Source organism: Schistocerca americana, chromosome 7 (assembly GCF_021461395.2).
Source record: "Schistocerca americana isolate TAMUIC-IGC-003095 chromosome 7, iqSchAmer2.1, whole genome shotgun sequence".
In the NCBI taxonomy this organism is placed as follows: Eukaryota; Metazoa; Arthropoda; class Insecta; order Orthoptera; family Acrididae; genus Schistocerca; species Schistocerca americana.
The window spans coordinates 595,254,707-595,272,888 of NC_060125.1; the positions used below are offsets into that span (position 1 = coordinate 595,254,707).

General features: G+C 43.3%; 1 protein-coding gene across 1 annotated transcript in view; it reads left to right on the plus strand.

Moving 5' to 3' along the window:
• The first annotated feature begins 7,511 nt into the window (after positions 1 to 7,511).
• Positions 7,512 to 18,182, plus strand: part of LOC124622625 (insulin-like growth factor II) — a 141,952-nt gene continuing 131,281 nt past the window's right edge. The window contains exon 1 of the mRNA XM_047148393.1: positions 7,512 to 7,559. The gene's annotated coding sequence lies outside the window, so the exon portion shown is untranslated. The remainder of the gene's footprint in view (positions 7,560 to 18,182) is intronic.

Below are 18,182 nucleotides of genomic sequence, written 5' to 3' on the forward strand. Positions count from 1 at the left end.
TTTTACAGGATCTGACCGTGATGTATGACTAATGGATGTGGAAATCAGACTATTAGTTCCTTTTCCTAAGAGTTTGCTAGCTCTTAGAAAGAAACGCAGTAAAGATGGAATAATACTGAATCTCTGACCTTTCTGTACCAAGTTCGTAAAGTAGTATGTCTAATAGGTAAAGAAATGGTTAAGTTACAGAAAAGCAGAAGAAGTAAATCTGGCATACTTTCCTGCTGTTCGCTAACATAACTGCACAAATGAATATAATTTTTCAGGATATGATTCTGAGAAAGACCCAGGAGTCTTTTACCTACTTTATCCACGCACATACTGTATATAGTCTGGATCTAGAAAGGCCACGAATTTTTAATCATCGCTGTGTGACAAAAGAAAAAAAAAGTGGCCAGGGGAAGTTACGTGTTTGCATTTTGTGCAACCAACAAATTAAATACTTAAACATTCTAATAACATAATACACAAATTTAAATTTATTAGGACATTTTGTTTATACTTTTCTCTTAACAAATGATCTGTCGAAAGTCAAAGGTAGAGTGTGGTCACTCTATATCGTCATTCAGTATTTTTATGCAACCCCACTTCAGTATTACAGAGCAACATAAGCAATCTTCTTTTTATAGCTCTTTGTACTTTACTGAATTTCATTTATACCGAAAGAATTTTATCTTTACTTTACTAAAAACTTAAACTTGAGAACATCTGGTCCCGGCGGAGGTTCGAGTTCTCCTTCGGGCATGGGTGTGTGTGTTTGTTCTTAGGATGATTTAGGTTAAGTAGTGTGTAGGCTTAGAGACTGATGACCTTAGCAGTTAAGTCCCATAAGATTTCACACATATTTGAACATTTTTTTTTTTGAAAACCTCAGGAAGTTCGTCTTTTTAGCAAAACTTACTCACTCACTTTCACTTTACGTATTACCACAAAGGTAGTAAGAATATTAAAATCGTTAAATTTGTCTGAAAACATCTACTTCACTTGAGCATTTCACTTGAGCATTTCACTTGAGCATTTCTACTACGTAAATCATACAGTACATTCACTTGTTCTTTAAAAGTTAGTCCACAACAATTATTTTCAGACATTTATTCAAAGATGAAAATTAGAGTTTGTAAATACTGAATAAAGCACTACAAATGTTTTTATAACAGGTTTACTCGGAGTACTCAAACACCAGGAAAGGAACCTATACAGGTGAATAATTACGAATAAAATAGTAGGATGACCCAAATTTTATGTTCAACACAACAATTATTCAAAAAAGTTAATTTTGTATTAATGTTTCACGCTTCTACAATTACAATTATACAGTTAGTATATCCATGACATAAACCAAGAACCTGCACCAAAGCCGTAATAATCCAGCAGTCGTCATCCGAGGCTACTGTGTAACAATTTCGAGGCAAAGCATCGCCTATTCCGTCCGACTCTTGCGTCTTTCACTGCTGCCTACGGACTGTGTCCTCTCGTTTCCGCTCATTCTACAGGTAGCGCGCCAGAAACCCAAGCCACCTTTTATACTTCCCACAGTAACTTCCGTACAGTACAAAAGCCCCCCCCCACGTTTTACATAACACATATCCTACAAATCGACCGTAAGCGTGTACCATTTTATGCAAATGACAACTTACTCAAATGCATAAAATTACATACACGAACATTTTCATTTCATTAATCCATGACAAAATATTATTTAGTAAATTGTATATTTCACATATTTCTTTACAAACATAAATTAGTGAAGGACTCTAACATCACATATAACACACTTTGCATACAGTCGTTGCATATCAGAGTTTTATTACGACAAATTTTAAGGCAAGAAATTTCTATAAACTAGATAACTGATTGAATAATAGTGTTACATAGTGATTTTTTCCACTGTGTAGAAACTCTACGGATTGATTGATCAGAGGATACGGAACAGGAATGGTCTAATGAACTTATGCACGAAAATTCATGGTTTCCATTCTAGAGACCATGTATTCAACGCACATCGTTGCAGAGACTACGGTCTAATATGCGCTGTACCATGCAGCCACAGTTACAGTATGTGTTGAAAATGGTTTCGAGGTACCTCAACGCATGCGTGTACGCACCGTAGCATGTTCTGCCTCAGCAGGGGAGACAAAGTCACCCGCAAGAAACACCGATAGTTCCACCCTGTTAGGCGACGTGGAAGGAACAGTGTGTAGGTGGGCTCTTTAGGTTTTTATGTTGGTAACGCCACGTAGCGCTCTGTATGAAAATCACTGACTGTGTTGTGTGCAGTCTGTGGCTGGTTGGCATTTTTGGAATATTCGGTTGTGTAGTGTTGGGCAGTTGGATGTGAACAACGCATAATGTTACGCAGTTGGAGGTGAGCCTCGAGCAGTGGTGGATGTGGGGAAAGAGATGCCAGAGTTTTGAGTGGACGATCTGGACGTGTGTCCGTCAGAAAAAGGAAATTTGTTTAATTGGATGTCACAAAATTATATATACATATATATATATAATGACTTTTGAGCGCTATTAAGGTAAATGCACTGTTTGTACTCTATCAAAATCTTTCATTTGCTAACTATGCCTATCAGTAGTTAGTGCCTTCAGTGCTTTCTTTTATTTAGCTGGCAGTATTGGCGCTCGCTGTATTGCAGTAGTTCGAGTAACGAAAATTTTTTTGAAGCAAGTGATTCATGAAAGGTATAGGTTATTGTTAGTCAGGGCCATTCTTTTGTAGGGATTATTGAAAGTCAGACTACGTTGCACTAAAAATATTGTGCGTCAGTTTAGTGATGATCAGAATAAGTAAAGAGAGAACTGTCTGAGTATGTTCAGTTTTGCTCAGCTGCCTTTATATCAAATAACGTAGAAGTTTACCAGCACAGTAATTTAAATTTTTCTAAGGGGATGTTTCAAGTGGTCCCAAAATACGATCGCCAATTACCGTGGCCCACACATTCCGGTTGCATCGATGCTGATGAGCTATTAAGGTAAATACATTGTTTGTACTCTATCAAAATCTTTCATTTGCTAATTATGCCTATCAGTAGTTAGTGCCTGCAGTGGTTTCTTTTATTTAGCTGGCAGTATTGGCGCTCGCTGTATTGCAGTAGTTCGAGTAACGAAAATTTTTGTGAAGCAAGTGATTCATGAAAGGTATAGGTTATTGTTAGTCAGGGCCATTCTTTTGTAGGGATTATTGAAAGTCAGACTACGTTGCACTAAAAATATTGTGTGTCAGTTTAGTGATGATCAGAATAAGTAAAGAGAGAACTGTCTGAGTATGTTCAGTTTTACTCAGCTGCCTTTATATCAAATAACGTAGAAGTTTACCAGCACAGTAATTTAAATTTTTCTAAGGGGACGTTTCAAGTGGTCCCAAAATACGATCGCCAATTACCGTGGCCCACACATTCCGGTTGCATCGATGCTGATGATTCGCTGTCACCATACCACGGGGGTTCTGCATACTATGCCACAGATGACTGTTATGAAAGCCGAGGATACTGCTGCGCGTAAAGATGGCCTCATCTGTGAATCGGACAGATGACACGAATCCCGGATTTGTGGTTGCTTGGTGCAGAAACCAGTGACAAAACTGCTCCCGACGTGGAAAGTGTGTCTCTAGTAAGCCCTGCAGACACTCTAAGTGATGAGGGTAGTAACAGTCGTGTTGGAGAACGTTCCACACGGTCGTCTGGCTTACCGTGTACTGGTGGGCCAACTGCCTGGTACTGACACGGCGGCCGGCCGTGGTGGCCAAGCGGTTCTAGGCGCTCAGTCCGGAACCGCGCGACTGCTACGGTCGCAGGTTTGAATCCTGCCTTGGGCATGGATGTGTGTGATGTTCTTAGGTTAGTTAGGTTTAAGTAGTTCTAAGTTCTAGGGGACTGATGATCACAGATGTTGAGTCCCATAGTGCTCAGAGCCATTTGAACCATTTGAACTGATACGGCGGTCGCATTCCACAGTGTTAATCACATTTTCCTTCAAATCGCGTGCCCGAACATTTACGATATGTCCTTCATTGTTCTTCTGCTTCCTGAAACGACGGTGTCTCAGACAAACGGGGAAACACTGTTGCAAACATTGAATGCTGCGGTTGTTGTCGGAGTGGAAAGGTCTCCTGATACAACCTGCCTGCTGCGAATTGTCATTTGCCTTCCCATAAGTAAACATGTCGGCAAGCTGTCGATTCTAATACGGAACTATTGTGTACAACGCTGTATCACATCCTCTACATGGTGAGTTATCAGGAAAGTGAATCTGACGCAACATTAGCAGTCACTATGGCAAGAGAGGGCGCTATGACTTGATTGTATAGGAACAGCACCACCCTCTAGGAGGAAAGCTTGCCTACTGTGGCTGTGTGGTACAGTGCGTATTAGACCACAGGCTCTGTAACAAAGTACAGTTGAATAAATGGTTTATAGCATGGAAACGATGCATTTCCCGACATAAGTTCATTAGAGGTCATCGATCAGTCCCCTAGAGTTTGTATGCGATGGAAGAAATCAGCCTTTACAAGGAATAGGAGTTGACCCAAAACTGAACCCTGTGGGACCCTTCGAAATCTTTTTTTTTTTTTTTTTTCCTCAGTCACTAAAATTACCTGCCTTTTTACATTGACTAATTATTCAGCATAACCTTTTGCTTTATGTTTGCTAAGTATGATTCAGACCAGCTGCGTATAAAGCTATCAGTTCCATAAAAATTGAGATTTTTGTAGTAAAACTGCGTGCTTATGGAATATCGTCTTCGTTATGTGTCTGGATTTGCGATTTCCTGTCAGAGAGGTCACCGTTAGTAGTAATTGACGGAAAGTCATCGAGAAAAACAGAAGTGATCCCAGGCGGTCCCCAAGGTAGTGTTACAGGCCCTTTGCTGTTCCTTATCTATATATATTCAAGAAGAATATAATAATTCCAATCCCAAAGAAAGCAGGTGTTCACAGATGTGAAAATTACAGAAATATCAGTTTAATAAGCCACGGCTGCAAAATACTAACACGAATTCTTTACAGACGAATGGAATAACTCGTAGAAGCCGATCTCCTGGAGGATCAGTTTCTATTCCGTAGAAATGTTGGAACACGTGAGGCGATACTGACCCAATGATTTAGCTTAGAAAATAGATTAAGGAAAGGCAAACCAACGTTTCTAGCAATTGTAGACTTAGAGAAAGCTTTTGACAACGTTGTCTGGAATACTCTCTTTCGAATTCAGAAGGTGGCAGGGGTAAAATACGGGGATCGAAAGGCTATTTACAATTTGTACAGAAACCAGATGGCAGTTATAAGAGTCGAGGGGCATGAAAGGGAAGCAGTGGTTGGGAAGGGAATGAGACAGGGCTGTAACCTATTGCCGATGTTATTCAATCTGTATATTGAGCAAGCAGTAAAGGAAGCAAAAGAAAAATTCGGAGTAGGTATAAAAATCCATGGAGAAGAAATAAAAACTTTGAGGTTCGCTGATGACATTGTAATTCTGTCAGAGTCAGCAAAGGACCTGGAAGATGGTTCAAATGGCTCTGAGCACTATGGGACTTAACATCTGAGGTCATCAGTCCCCTAGAACTTAGAACTACTTAAACCTAATTAACCTAAGGAAATCACACACAGTCATGCCCGAGACAGGATTCGAACCTGCGACCATAGCAGTCGCGCGGTTCCGGACTGAAGCGCGTAGAACCGCTCGTCCACTGCGGCCGGCAGGACCTGGAAGAGCAGCTGAACGGAATGGACAGTGTCTTGAAAGGCGGACATAAGATGAACATCAACAAAAGCAAAACGAGGACAATGGAATGTAGTCGAGTTAACTCGAGTGATGCTGCGGGAATTGGATTAGGAAATGAGACGCTTAAATTAGTAAAGGAGTTTTGCTATTTGGGGAGCAAAATAACATGATGGTCGAAGCAGAGAGGATATAAAATGTAGAAGAGAAATTCGTTAACATCGATTATAGATTTAAGTGTCAGGAAGTCGTTTCTGAAAGTATTTGTATGGAGTGTAGCCTTGTATGGAAGTGAAACGTGAACGATAAATAGTTTAGACAAGACAAGAATAGAAGCTTTCGAAATGTGGTGCTACAGAAGAACGCTGAAGATTAGAGGGGTAGATCACATAACTAATGAGGAGGTATTCAATAGAATTGGAGAGAGGAGAAATTAGTGACACAACTTGACTAGAAGAAGGGATCGGTTGGTAGGGCATATTCTGAGGCATCAAGGGATCACCAATTTAGTATTGGAGGGCAGCGTGGAGGGTAAAATTCGTATAGGGAGACCAAGAGATGAATGCACTAAATAGATTCAGAAGGATGTACGTTGCAGTAGGTACTGGGAGATGAAGAACCTTGCACAGGATAGAGTAGCATGGAGAGCTGCATCAAACCAGTCTCAGGACTGAAGACCACAACAACAACAACATCTATATAAACGATTTGGGAGACAATATGAGCAACCGTGTTCTGTTGTTTGCAGAGGACGCTGTCGTTTATCGAGTAATAGTCATCAGAAGACCAAAAAAAAAAAAAAAAAACAACTGGAAAACGATGTGGAAAAGATATCTGAATGTTTCGAAAAGTGGCAGTTGACCCTAAATAACGAAAAGTGTGAGGTCATCCACATGAGTACTAAAAGGAACTCGTTAAACTTCGGTTACACGATAAATCAGTCTAATTAAAAGCCGTAAATTCAACTAAATACCTACGAACAACTTAAATTGGAAAGAACACATAGAAAATGTTGTGGTGAAGGGTAGCCAAAGACCGCGTTTTATTGGCAGGACACTTAGAACATGTAACAGATCTACTAAGGAGACTGCGTATACAACGCTTGTCCGTCCTCTTTTGGAATACTGCTGCGCGGTGTGGAATCCATACCAGGTAGGACTGACGGAGTACATCGAAAAAGTTCAAAGAAAGGCAGCACGTTTTGTATTATGGCGAAATATGGGAGAGACTGTCACAGAAATGATACGAGATTTGGGCTGGAAATCATTAGAAGAAAGGCGTTTTTCGTTACGACGGAATCTTTTCACGAAATTCCAATCACCGACTTTCTGATCCGAATGCGAAAATATTTTGTTGACACCGACCCACATAGGGCGGAACGATTACCACGATGAAATAAGGGAAATCAGAGCTCGTACGGAAAGATATAGGTGTTCATTCTTTCCGCGCGCTATACGAGATTGGAATAATAGAGAATTGTGAAGGTGGTTCGATGAACCCTCTGCCAGCTACTTAAATGTGATTTGCAGAGCATCCATGTAGATGTTCTAAGAGAGCAACTTGGTCTACACACTCAAGCGCCTTGGCCCTCAGTTTTTTTTTTAACGGCAGTGTTGACGATGGGTGTGACAGTAGACGTAGCCAGGGCCTGGCGGTCTTCCGCGGTGCTGGGGTAGGTCGCAGGCGAGCAGCGGCGCCGGCAGCGCCTGCGGTGCCGTGGCCCGCGTGTCGGAGGTCAGGCGGGCGTGGCGCGTGGCTGCCTGCCGCCGCCTCGGGCGGGCAGTCGCCTCCCAGCGAGCGGCCGCGCAGCCAGCAGCTCCAGCCGGACACGCCGCGCGGGTGAGTAACTCTGCTCGCGGCTCCTGTCCCACACCAGCCTAGCGGACAGCGTCAGCCAGCAGGCGGCGTGTCGCGGAATTCCTACTCGCGTAGCGAGACCACATACTACACTTTCCAATCACCTTATTGCGACCACCTGTCAGAAGCCCGAATAACCACCTTACGCACCGTGGACCGCCACGAGATGTGCAGCAAGGGTGTCAGCGAGCTTCTGGGAGGTACTGACACGGATGTGGAGTCACGCTGGCTCCAGTGGCGTGGCCAGCTAGCTAGCTTTCTCGGCTGAGCGTCCGTGGCGCGTACACCCCGATCGAGATTGTCTCACAGACTCCCGATTCGGTTTAAATATGGGGAGTTTGGTGGGCAGGGGAATACGATAAACTGATGCTGGTGCCCTCCGAACAGCCGGCCGCGGTGGCCGAGCGGTTCTAGACGCCTCAGTCCGGAACCGCGCGACTGCTAAGGTCGCAGGTTCGAATCCTGTCTCGGGCACGAATGTGTGTGATGTCCTTAGGTTAGTTATGTTTAAGTAGTTCTAAGTCTAGGGGACCGATGACCACAGATGTCAAGTCCCACAGTGCCCAGAGCCATTTGAACCCTCCGAACTACGCACGTTCACTGCAATCTGTGTGACACGTTGCATTGTCCTGCTGCGCATAGTCTCTATGGGTTGATGCATAATTGTGTTGATCCATTGTGCTTTCCAGAAATTACTGGATGATCCAGGGAATACCACGAAAACATTCCCCACATCGTCATGCTTCCGCCTGCGACCTGGATATTTGCTTCCAGACGTTTCACGCTGTACACACCAAAGACTATCTCTCTGATGAAGCATTAAATGTGTGGACGTCCAGTTGTGGTACTGGCGAGAGAATTCCAGCTTTCGTCGCCGATGAACAGCAGTCAGCGTGGGTGATTTTTTTTTTTTTTTGCCTTTAAACTTCTTCGTAATATACCTTTGATATGCAAAGACTGTATGGAGAGTGTGACATAGTGATGTGAGAGTGCTGCAGATGCCGACACGCACCGACAGTCGCTGAGGAGACACTGTCGGCAGCTCCTCGGCTCACCTGAGCGGTCAGTTGCTCGACAGTCACAGCACGCCTGATCGCCCGTAGCCACAACACACCCCCGCAGCCGCCCTTCGCCCCCTGTCACCAGTGGCCCGTGGTGCTCCGCAGTTGCCTCGGCGCCGGTTTTGACGTGTACGGTATGCTTTAACCACGGCAGCACGTCAACAGTTTACAGACATAGCCGTTTCGGAAATGCTTCCACCCTTCGACCGAAAGCCAATGATCGCGTCATTTTCGACGTCAGAAAAATGGCTCGCTTGTGAAAGTATATGTTGTTTTAAATCTAAGATTTTTCGGAGGTAGGGGAGCTCTTAAATACTGAATGTGAGGTTTGTTTGATTCAGACTAAAATTTTCCACAGAATAGGAAGTCAAAATTGTGTTAAATGTGAAAGGTAAGACCACGCACGGTCATGCCTGCACAAGTACCGCCCGGTTATCCGGTGTTTACCTGACAGAGACGACGCATCTGCTGTCTCCCGCCGGTCGTACCTTTCACATTTCGCACGTTTTTGTTTCTGTTTTTTTTGGGAAAAATTTAAATCTCAGTTGTAACAACCATAATAACACCATACTTCTCAGTTCAACGTCAATTTAATACCATTAAAACTTGAATACCATTGCATTTCTTAAAAGTTACTTTAGCATGTTGCTAGATAACTTGCTGTAGAGACAAATACAAAGGAGTGCTAAACTCAAGTACGAAAATAAATTGCCCATGATATGTATCTGCCATGTGACACATCTCGATAAAACTTGGACGACAGTCAGAAACAACTGAAGTAGAACAGTACAGAAGTTGTACTGTCGTGGTCTTCCGTCCTGAGACTGGTTTGATGCAGCTCTCCATGCTACTCTATCCTGGGCAAGCCTCTTCATCTCCGAATGCTTGCTGCAGTCTACATCCTTCTGAATCTGCTTACTCTATTCATCTCATTTTACCAGCCACAGTTACCTCAAATATTAACTTAGAGATCCCTTGACGTCACAGAATATGTCCTATCCCTCCTTTTAGCCGAGTTGTGCCACAAATGTCTTGTCTCCCCAATTCTATTTAGTAGCTTCGCTTTAGTTACGTGATCTGCCCATCTGATCTTCAGCTTTCTTCTGTAGCACCACATTTTAAAAGCTTCTGTTCTTCTCTAAACCGTTTATCGTCCATGCTTCACTTCCGTACATAGCTGCGCTCCAGACGGATACCTTCAGAAAAGACTTCCTGACACTTAAGTCTATACTCATTGTCAACAAATTTGTCTTCTTCAGAAATGATTTTCTTGCCATAGCCTGTCTACGTTTTATATCCTCTCCACTTCTAGTATCACCAGTTATTTTACTGCCCAAATAGCAAAACTCATCTACTACTTTAAGTGTCTCGTTTCCTAATCTAATTCCTCAGCATCACCTGATTTACTTCTACTACATTCCGTTATCCTCCATTTGCTTTTGTTGACGCTCATCTTATACTGTCCTTTCAAGAGACTGTCCATTCCATGCTGTCCGAATTACAATGCCATCGGCAAACCTCGATTTTTTTCTCTTCTCCCAGTAGTTTAATTCCAATTCTAAAATTTTCTTTTGCTTTCTTTCTGCTTGTCAATGTACAGACTGAATAACATCTGGGATAGGCTACAACCGTGTCTCACTCCCTTCTTAACCACTGCTTCCCTTTCATGCCCCTCTGCTGTCTGGTTTCTATACAAATTGTGTATAACCTTTCGCCCACTGTACTGTACCCCTGCTACCAAAAGAATTTCGAAGAGAGTATTACAGTCAATATTATCAAAAGGCTTTTTCAAGTCTACAAGTGCCATAAACGTAGGTTTTCCTTTCCTTAAACTATCTTTTAAGATAGTTTAAGGCCGACTGCACCCCTGAAAAGACACACGGGGGGGGGGGGGGGGGGCGGGGGGGGGGGGGGAAGAGCAGTGTGTGTCACAATAACGTTGACCGGTGAGAGTACCGAGTTCAAAGATTTGACAGGTCAGTCGTATAGTCAGTATTACCTCACGTGTTGCTACATTTCTTTGCAATCCAAATTGATCATCCACGAGTGCCCGAGCGGTTCTAGGCGCTACAGTCTGGACTCGCGCGACCGCTACGGTCGCAGGTTCGAATCCTGCCTCGGGCATGGATGAATGTGATGTCCTTAGGTTAGTTAGGGTAAGTAGTTCTAAGTTCTAGGGGACTGATGACCCCAGCAGTTAAGTCCCATAGTGCTCAGAGCCATTTGATCATCCCCGAGATCGGCTTCTACCAGTTTTTCCATTCTTCTGTAAGGAATTCGTGTTAATATTTTGCAACCTTGAGATAATAAATTGATAGTGCGGCAGTTTTCACACCTGTGAGCACCTGCTTTCTTCGGGATTGGAATTATTACATTCTTCTTTAAGTCTGGTGGTATTTGGCCTGTCTTGCACACCAGATGGGAGAGTTTTATCACGGCTCCCTCGAGACTATCAGTAGTGGTGAAGGAATGTCGTCCGTTCCCGTGGCCATGTTTCGACTTAGTACAGAAAGTAACTGAAGGAAATACGCAACGAGATGAACATAAATGACACTTTTGTTCAAAGACAATAATTACACTGAAGTGGCAGCTATCTACGATAGCCTTCTGGGCACTGCAAAAGGCGAAACACGGTTCTTAGTAGTGTGTGTGATCACCACGAATGGTGATGCATGCAACGTGCTCTGATACTGATCACAAATTTAGTAAGAATTTCCTCTCGTAGGGCGTTCATCTCCTCCATCAGCGCGGTTCACAACTGCTGTATGATCGTTCCTAGACGTGGACGCTATAACTGCCCACGCCGTGTTGTGCCGACTCCACTGTAGCTTGAATGGATTTTTAAGTTTGTTTTATATGCCCGACTTCTAATTTCACCACACAAGTCTCCAGGGTTGAGCAGTTATTGCCCGATGACAACACGCAATGCACTTTGTTAAAGCGGAGTTCGCCGTTATTAATTATGTTTTTAGATTTAATTTTATCACTCGTACAGAGACTCAACGTTCCTTTGTTTAACAGCGCATCGTCAAAATAAGTATGAAATGCTAATGTCTTTGCAATACATAATGTCGACTATTGAGTTAAAGTTCGTACCTATTTTGCCATTTTAGAGAAGAGAAATTTTAAGCGCTTCTGCTTCTATAGTCTCAGTATCAAATGTTCACTAATTTCAATTTACTTCCTATCTCAGTTCAGTATTTAAGACAAATTATATATCAATGTCATTTCAGAGACATTACGTCGGTTCCACACTAACGGAATAAAACGTAATTGTCATTTGACATCACTTTTATTAATAATCCTTTTTCTTATAACGTAAATGTTAATGAATGATCACCATCTAGGAGGAAAGAGGGATTGATCCTAATCATAATAGCTTTTAATGATCCCGCAATTGTTAATTAAATAAAAAGTCACGATGAAGGATGATATGCGAACAACTTTCGTTACGTCCGTTTTCACGTATCTGTCAGAACTAATCCTGTCGCCCACAACTCAAATTAACACTGACGTTAACCCCTTTTGTCGGAACATCGAATCGTAACTATTATGTGAAAGTTTATTATAGTCCCCGAATTAATTCCTTTCAGATACGCGCACGACCGAACAGCAGAACGGAACACAAACGACTTGTTTTAACAACCGAACAACGCAATGACGTTACATTACGACAATTTCCGCCCAATGAACATCCCTTTGACTTTATCTTTTCTACTCTGCTTAGTTAAAATATTCCTAATTACAATTTATTCAGCTATTTAACGAAAACATCTAACAAAAAATAAAATAAATTTATCCCAACGTAAAAGATCCGTTATAACGTGCTGCAATACCTCTTCCTAACGCCCCCCCCCTCTCTCCCCACACACATCCTCGACGGGATTTAGCTCGGGGGAACCGACAGGCCAATCTAGTCACCTCGTTCCGAGAGCTCCCTCACCTGCGCTGGTCGATGCGGTCGCGCATTGTCATCCAGAAAAATGAAGTCAGTGCCGACTGCACCCCTGAAAAGACGCACCGAGGGAAAGAGCACAGTGTCACAATGTGTACCGAGTTCAAAGATTTGATAGGTCATAGGTCAGTACGCCCACGAAACATTTATGTCGCCACACACCATATCACTTGGACCACCAAAACGATCTTATTCGATAGTACTGGACGTAACCTCATTTGGCGGGAGGTGGGAACAAGTAATACACATACGAACACTGTGCGCTGACTGGGACTCTACACTCCTTCCCGGCGTGTGTCTTTTCAGTGGTGCATTCTGCCCAGACTTCATTTTTATAGACGACAACGGGCGGCCGCATCGTACAGCGCAGGTGTAGTAGTTCTCGGAACGAGAGGTGAATAGATTGGCCGAGGGGATATTAGGCGAATGGACTGGCCTGGCCCTCGCCCAACTTAAATCCCACCGAGCAACTGTGGGATGGGTCTGGGAGACGTACTGGAGCGGGCCCACACACACACCAATAGTCATCCAGAAGTTGTCAGCCGCACTGGTGGAGGCATGGAGCGTCATGCCAAGAAACACATTTGTATTGAAAGTGGAGAGTAAAAAAGAAAAAAAAAACTGGAAATAAACGTCCGAGACTGAGAGGCAGACAAGGTAGTCAGACAGGATAGACTGAGTACAGATGATAAATTTGTGGATACTGTGGTATCGATAGTAACGATGCCACATAGTTTCCTAGGTTGGCTCTACCACGAGACACCGACGGCGGCGCCCTCTAGCTGGTGCTGTGCAACTCTACGAGCTCCTCTACACATTCTGCCCATTTCATCAGGTGTAGACAGCCAGGACACTTGGCTTCAACTTCGCACCACCTTGCAAGTTATGTAATATGTTTGCATATGTTTATCCACTACTAAAGGTGCTTTTAACAGTATAGGCAGTACCGAGAGATTATCCTGTTCATGTTCCTTACCCACGCGCCACCTCCCAGGCGGGATACAAAAGATACGTTTATGGTTCCTATAAAATTTCGGCCATTCAGTGTCATCGTAAGGTGATACTGAATATAAATCCTCTGATTTTGTGACGAAGATCTATCCGAAACGAATGCTTGAAGCGGACGATTGTTTGGAATCACGATTTTGTTTTGGCGGGAGTGAGACTCTGCTGTGTTGTTCACATCATATTGTTAAAATACATGTTAGACAATTTGTTCTAGAATATAGCGCTGCAATGAATCACTTCAGAGCCGAAGAAACACTGAAAGCCAGTCTTATAATAATTCCCGTCCCCTCTTACTGTCTATTTTATGAAGTACGTTCTCACTTTTAAAATCAGATGTTTTGGAAACGAAACTATTTGTGGAAGTGAAAGCAAACTGAAACGCTACAAACATGAAAAACATAGCAGTCAATGTCACACATCAATTTTATAAAATACATTTAAGGGGGAAAAACATTTAACATATTTCTATTGGTTTAATCACGAAGCGTACGCCGGTAGAAAGACGTAAGGAATGATAAGAACAATTAAGAATCTTAAAGGTTTTGTGTATGAAGCAGAGAAAATCCGGCAAAAACAACGTATTTAATAATATTATAAAATAGAAACTATTACAGATGCAATTAAAATTAGACTAAACGCCTTTGGCAGCTGTACTAAAGCTTTTGACCTAAATACTCAGATTTCAGAATGAAATTCAGTCGTCAGCTGGAAATATAGTTTTATTTCGCTTTATTTATAATCGAAATAAAAATACGTTTGCAACTGACGACTGAATTTTATTTTGAAATACATACTACAGATGCTGACAATTACTAGCATGAATAAAATCATACTCAGGTTTCCATTCACATCGTGTACATTCCAGTGCAGCGATCCAGATTTCTTTTACAAATCACTTAGTTTATGAGAGTTTGATATCCATGTAATTTCAAAAGCATGGGCTGAGAAATCTACGAATACTCGATAAATCATTTTAAATGTATAATTTGCAATATATTAGAATACATCATTTTTCCCATCTGGTTTGTAACTGTTGACGTGTATTACAACATTTACTATATGGGCAACGTTGTCATTAGACGCCTGTACCCCCGATTTAACTCTCACCGAGCCATGTCTTCGGTTGGAAGTCGTGCTGCCATTTGTTCCGTTCACATCTGCGCAGAGTTCCCTGCAGTTTTTTGCCACTGTCGTAGTTGCCTTCTTGCATATCGCAGCTAGTCCAGACATGACTTATAACAAGGTTAACGCACTCTGAAGATCTTGGCAGTCAACTTTCATCAGTTTGATCATATCCCTTTAAATTCTGGAGAAAAAGCATATCAGTATTGATGTGTCGACAGAAGTGCCGACACAGTGTGATTTGAGGGGACCGCAATGCACGCTATAAACACACGAAGGATGGCGTGAGGTCTGAAACAGGATACGTAATGAATGCAATAAAGAAAAGTACGTAGCTGCTGGAATACTTAACTTTAATCCATCCTTGTTGTATACATCGTTCTTGATGAGACATGCTTTATACGATAAGTATCAATTGCTATGTAAGGCTAATGGCGCCTTGCTAGGTCGTAGCCATGGACTTAGCTGAAGGCTATTCTAACTATCTGCTCGGCAAAGGAGCGAGGCTTCGTCAGTGTAGTCGCTAGCAAAGTCGTCCGTACAACTGGGGCGAGTGCTAGTCCGTCTCGAGACCTGCCGTGTGGTGGCGCTCGGTCTGCGATCACTGACAGTGGCGACACGCGGGTCCGACATGTACTAATGGACCGCGGCCGATTTAAAGCTACCACCTAGCAAGTGTGGTGTCTGGCGGTGACACCACAAGTATAAACGAGTGGATGGAATGACCCATCCTGTCGCCATCGAAGCAGAGACAGTACAGCAGCTAAACTGAAGGACACGAGAAGCAAGCGACAGGTGGCCATCTGAACAGCCTTAGCATCGCTCACCTGATATTCTACAACAAAAGCACACCAAACTTAAATCACGACTTATTTATCCGTCACTGATTTCGAGTTTGGGCCCAGATAGTACACTGACACACATGTTTATATAATTTTACAATGAGAAAATAAAATTTTGTGGTATAAGTCTACTCGTTACCACGTGTCCCGCCTAATAGTCGTCAGGCACATTTTATATGGTATTATGGCGGATATTGCAATTTAGTTTTTGCAATCTGTGCCTTTTGTCACCTCAAGCAAATAATGCTAATTACGTATTTTATTCCACGCCTAATGTAGACGGAAAGTGTCGGTTTGTTTCGCATTACAAACAAAACGACTTTTAAAGTTGAATTTTCAGTGCTCATTCGATAGGACGATCCCAGATTAGTCTAGTGCGATATTCGTTTTATCAACAGGGACAGGAAAACCAGAAGAATAGCCAGTAAGTACTCCAGCAGCGGCTGAGCAGCGCTGCTGCACGGTGGCAACAGTCAGCATAGACCAGGGCGGTGCCGTCGCTGCTGGAATGCTGCCTGTTCTTGGCGCTTCCCTGTCTCTGTTGATAAAACGAATATCGCGCTAGACTAATCTGGGATCGCCCTATCGAATGGGCATGTGAAATGCTACTTTATAAAGCTTTTTGTTCGAAACGGGACACAAACTGACGGCTTCTGTAGACACTGGACGTCGCCCGCAAAACATGAAGAGCAGGATTTGTTTGGGCTGATTCAAGCTACAATTACAAAAACGAAATTGCAAATATCTGCCGAAATACCAGAGAACATGTGCGTGATGACTCTCAGGACAGACACTCTGTATTATATTCAAATGCCATTGTTCTGATATGAAGAGAAAGTATTGTAAGATATATCGAATACATACTGGAATATGATACTGATATTGGGCAGAAGAAGACTAGAAGAACTGGGCTGACCGTGATTCACAACAGATTTGTTAAATACACTACTGGCCAATAAAATTGCTGCACCACGAAAATGACGTGCATACAGACGCGAAATTTAACCGACAGGAAGAAGATGATGTGATACGCAAATGATTAGCTTTTCAGAGCATTCACACAAGGTTGGCGCCGGTGGCGACACCTACAACGTGCTGACATGAGGAAAGTTTCCAACCGATTTCTCATACACAAACAGCAGTTGACCGGCGTTGGCTGGTGAAACGCTGTTGTGATGCCTCGTGTAAGGAGGAGAAATGCGTACCATCACGTTACCGACTTTGATAAATGTCGGATTGTAGCCTATCGCGATTGCGGTTTATCGTATCGCGACATTGCTGCTCGCGTTGGTAGAGATTCAATGACTGTTAGCACAATATGGAATCGGTGGGTTCAGGAGGGTAATACGAAAAGCCGTGCTGGATCCCAACGGCCTCGTATCACTAGCAGTCGAGATGACAGGCATCTTATCAGCATGGCTGTAACGGATCGTGCAGCCACGTCTCTATCCCTGAGTCAACAGATGGGGACGTTTGCAAGACAACAACCAACTGCACGAACAGTTCGACGACTTCTAGCAGCATAGACTATCAGCTCGGAGACCGTGGCTGCGGTTACGCTTGACGCTGCATCACAGACAGGAGCGCCTGCTATGGTGTACTCAGCGCGAACCTGGGTGTACGAATGCCAGAACATCATTTTCCCGGATGAATCCATGTTCTGAAATCGCGGTGAACGCACATTGGAAGCGTGTATTCGTCATCGCCATACTGGCATATCACCCGGCGTGATGGTATAGGGTGCCATAGGTTACGCGTCTCGGTCATCTCTTGTTCGCATTGACGGCACTTTGAACAGTGGACGTTACATTTCAAATGTGTTACGACCCGTGGCTCTACCCTTCATTCGATCCCTACGAAACCCTACATTTCAACAGGATAATGCACGACTGCATGTTGCAGATCCTGTACGGGCCTTTCTGGATACAGAAAATGTTGGAATGCTGCCCTGGCCAGCACGTTCTCCAGATCACTCACCAATTGAAAACCTCTGATCAATGGTGCCCGAGCAACTGACTCGTCACAACACGCCAGTCACTACTCTTGATGAACTGGTATTGTGTTGAAGTTGCATGGGCAGTTGTACCTGTACACGCCATCCGAGCTCTGTTTGACTCAATGCCTAGGCGTATCAAGGCCGTTATTACGACCAGAGGTGGTTGTTCTGGGTACTGATTTCTCAGTATCTATGCAACCAAATTGCGTGTAAATGTAATCACATGTCAGTTCTAGCATAATATATTTGTGCAATGAATACCCGTTTATCATCTGCATTTCTTATTGGTGTAGCAATTTTAATGACCAGTAGTGTACTAGCTGCTACCCGCTGCTGCAGTAGTTTTCTTATGATGAGTGATGGTGAGTAGGCTACTGTACGTACAACAACGTCAGCTGCCCTCATACGTCTGTCTCTTCGGATACGCACAGCTCGTGATGTGCTCCCCGCTCTTGCCCCTCCCGAGCTATCCCAATGCACGATGTGTTCGCACGCACAGCGTCACTCCCAAGCAGTGGATTCAGAGTGGCATGGTCAGGAGCTCGCGTCTATGCATCGTCCTATTGAGGTAGCTGTACATTACACTAAGTGTACATTATACAACAAAAGTATGGAAGTATG